The sequence below is a fragment of the Corvus brachyrhynchos genome, unplaced genomic scaffold, assembly GCF_000691975.1.
Source record: "Corvus brachyrhynchos isolate BGI_N302 unplaced genomic scaffold, ASM69197v1 scaffold219, whole genome shotgun sequence".
Taxonomy (NCBI): Eukaryota; Metazoa; Chordata; class Aves; order Passeriformes; family Corvidae; genus Corvus; species Corvus brachyrhynchos.
In genome coordinates this window covers 630,316-633,566 of record NW_008240034.1, presented here as the reverse complement: position 1 = coordinate 633,566, position 3,251 = coordinate 630,316, and the positions used below count along the sequence as shown (strand labels likewise).

Sequence of the window (3,251 nt, the reverse complement as noted above, 5' to 3'; positions counted from 1 at the left end):
CATGCGCTCCGGACCGTCGGCTCTCCCCGCGCCGCCCTCAGGAGCTCGGGGCCGGAGCGGTTCCCCGGGACGCCCTCAGGAGCTCGGGGCCGGAGCGGTTCCCCGGGACGCCCTCAGGAGCTCGGGGCCAGGGGCTGTGCCCGGCGCGGGGCAGATGCGGTGCTGGTGACTGACTTTGTGTCAGCTGTGCCCAAGGAGCTAGAGGTGCCCAGGGAAAGGGAAGTATCTGACGCCCGGCTGTGCCTCCCATCTCTCAGGCAGAGCCTGCCCGCTGAGCAGGGCACAGTGTTACTTCTGTCTCCTGTTTCTTCCATCTCCCGCTTGTGATCTTTCAGCCACACAGTGTTCTGCTTTTTCGTGTGATGTCTCTGACTCTCGGTATGAATAGTCTGTAATCTTTCAGACGAGTATCTAATGATCTTTCAAAAAATTTGTTAAAACTCTCAGGGTTCTTTTGTTTCTTTGTGTTATTTTTGGGCATCTCTTGACAGTTGATGCTGCTGCTGTGCTGAGGTCGTGCTTTATCGTGATTACTGTCGTTGTCCAATTGAGTCATGCCTCTGTGTGTATGCCGATAGTGCTCTGTCTTTTTGGCAAGCTTGGTTTTGCAATCTCTGGGAAGTAAAACTTTTGCAAGCTAGGAACATCCTTTGTTACATGTTTCTAGACTAAAAGTATCAGACTACTGTCTTGACTCCTGGCTTTCGTGGCCATAGGGTTGATACAGGTATGTGCGATCCTAGTGGAAGATGAATTCCCAGTATCATTTTAGCTTTGTTTTCTATTAGTCCGTAAGTGTTTTGGCAAAATTCTTACCCAGCTTTATTTGCAATTCGTGTTTGTGAAAAGCGAGAAGCACTTTGGATGCAAATGAGCCCAGCATTCTTTGATTTCACCTTCTGGAAATGGGTTGCAGTGGAGCAAAGGGCTGGAAATGATCTCAAGCTCCTGGCAGATGCAATTAGCCTTTCAAAGATGTCATCAGCATCCTCCCACGGTACTCCTAGAGGTGGATCGGTATCGGTGTGTCTGCCAAGCTGTTTGCAAATAAGTTTGTCATGGGTAATTAGGAGCTCTTTGATTTCAGGCCTGTTAGCTGGAATCCATTGCTGAAGAACTTGCCCTAAAGTAACAGCGTGGGGTAACCCTGCATTCCAGTTTAGGATGTTGGTGTCACACCCAGCAAGTTTTAGTCAGCCCTGGGTGTCTTTAACTCAGAATCTTGTCAGGAACAAATCCATTTTAAGTAGGGGAAGCAGCTTGGGGAGCTTTTAATGCACATTCACGTTAGCTCCAAGATTCAATTTGGCTTTTTTTAGGAAAGAGTTCATCTTGATTATTTTTGTCTTTGCACTGCTGTGGGGTTCTCTGCCTGCCCTACATCTGAAGTCCAGTAACGTTGTGCTTTTCAGGATGATGCATCCGAGGCCACTTCCTCAATCTTTAGTTCTTACTTAGTCACAAAACTCGGGAGTTACTGCAGTACTGCAAAGTATTTTGTAGAACTGTACAGTTTGGGGCTTGGGTTTTTTTTTTTTTTTGTTACTGTGCTTGAATGTTTGTCTCAACAAAAAGCTTTTTCACAAGTTGAATCTTGCAAAATCAAGAGGTTAATTTAAACTCCAAAGGTCTTAGTACCTCTGCTTAAAACCCTTTTGTGAATATACAAAAATACAACAATTTCTTATCCCCAGGTTTCAGCACATGTATTAAAAGTAAAAAAACCCCAGAAATTGAGTATGAATGGAAATTTACCATTAATAGCAGAAATATCAAGGTCGGGTAGCTTCATTTTTCCTTCATCTAATAAAGTGGACTGCAAGTAACCCTTCTCAAAACCACTTTGATTTAATGAGCTATGGTCAACACCTGTAGAAAGAAGCTATTATCAGACTAAAAGAATTAGAACAGGTTCAGAACAAGTTTACAATTCCAAGCTGTAGAGGCCCAGGGAAGCTGATTTGGTTGCATCTCCCCACTGACACCACACTATGACCTGAGGAATGCTTGTTAGGCCTCGGCCTTGATAAACTGCACCTGGACAAGGGCCCCTTGAGCTCATCAGAAACACTCTCTGCTCCCAGGAATGTCTAATGAGCACTTGTTTTCTAAGGAACAGCATTAAAAACTTATTTTTCTTGAACCTCCAAAGAAAGTTACCAACTGGAATTGCAGCCAGAATGGAAAATTATTATGACTAAAGCCCACTCTCTGATGACCCCATAAACAGCAGTTCAAAGTGAGACCCTTTGAAGAGGTCCCAATTCACAGAAAACAATGGGAATAATTTGTCTCAAACACCAATAACTGGATGTCTGTGGAGACAACCAAGGACTGTCACTAATACCAGACAGGAATTGTTGGTAATAACAAAAGAAATAAAAATGGGCGGTTTTGCAGACAGAGATTTTCAGTCACTCGCACTTGGTTTAACAGAAAGATTAAATTTAAAAAGGCGGAGTAATGGTGAGGACATAGGAAAAGAACAGTTCAAAACCTTGTGCAGAAGGCAGGAAAGATATTAATTTTAGACAACCCAATCACTCAATTCCAGATCCAGGACCAGGTTTCTCTTAGTCCCACATCAAGTTTCTTAATTTCCTTTGCATACAAATAATAACTATCAGTGATGCAAGTAATACAAAATATCAGTATCTTAGAGTTGTTAAGAGTTTCATAGGTGGAAATACAAAAGAATAGCTTTCGAACACACTGGTAAAACCTACCAGCAGAAGTTTTGTGTTTCTGAGAAACAACCGATCTTGCTTCAGTTCTAGAAGACTGCAGAGAAGCATTTGATGAAGAGGAACTTGATGAAGCATCCTGGCAATAAAGAAACAGCTAAGACAGAACATAATCAGCAATTTATCTTACCTCCAACTTAATTGCTGACAATAAACAACTAAATACCAGGGCATCTTGGTGCTCTGCAAGTCACCGAGTACAGTCCCAAGCTCCTACCTAGTAACACACCACAACTCCCTCATAACCCCAGCAGACTCGGCTTTCCCCCAGGTCTCGCTGCCACACGTCCAAGCCGATCTCACACCTTTTCTGCCTTTCGCTGAGCGACGCCTGAGCTCGGCAGTCCTGGCGCCTTCTTGCTGTCTTTCTTACCGAACTGCAGGTAGCGAGACTGCACGATTCTCCCTCCTGAAAGAGCGGCAAAGAGAGCTCAGCCGGGCCCACCGCGGTGCTTCCCGCCTCAGGTCGGATCCCCACCTCGGCCTAAGTACCCAGGCCGGGCTCCC

The 3,251-nt window shown here is 44.9% G+C and overlaps 1 protein-coding gene and 1 long non-coding RNA gene across 14 annotated transcripts in view; one reads left to right on the top strand and one right to left on the bottom strand.

Annotated features, from left to right (window-relative positions):
- MYO9B (myosin IXB) overlaps positions 1–3,251 on the top strand; it is a 52,326-nt gene that overhangs the window by 5,627 nt on the left and 43,448 nt on the right. The window lies entirely within an intron of this gene.
- LOC108449046 lies at positions 1,719–3,193 on the bottom strand. The gene is made up of 3 exons (XR_001865146.1): positions 3,050–3,193; positions 2,727–2,823; positions 1,719–1,869 (listed from the first exon to the last, which is right to left on the bottom strand). It is a non-coding gene; the product is annotated as an uncharacterized LOC108449046 (long non-coding RNA).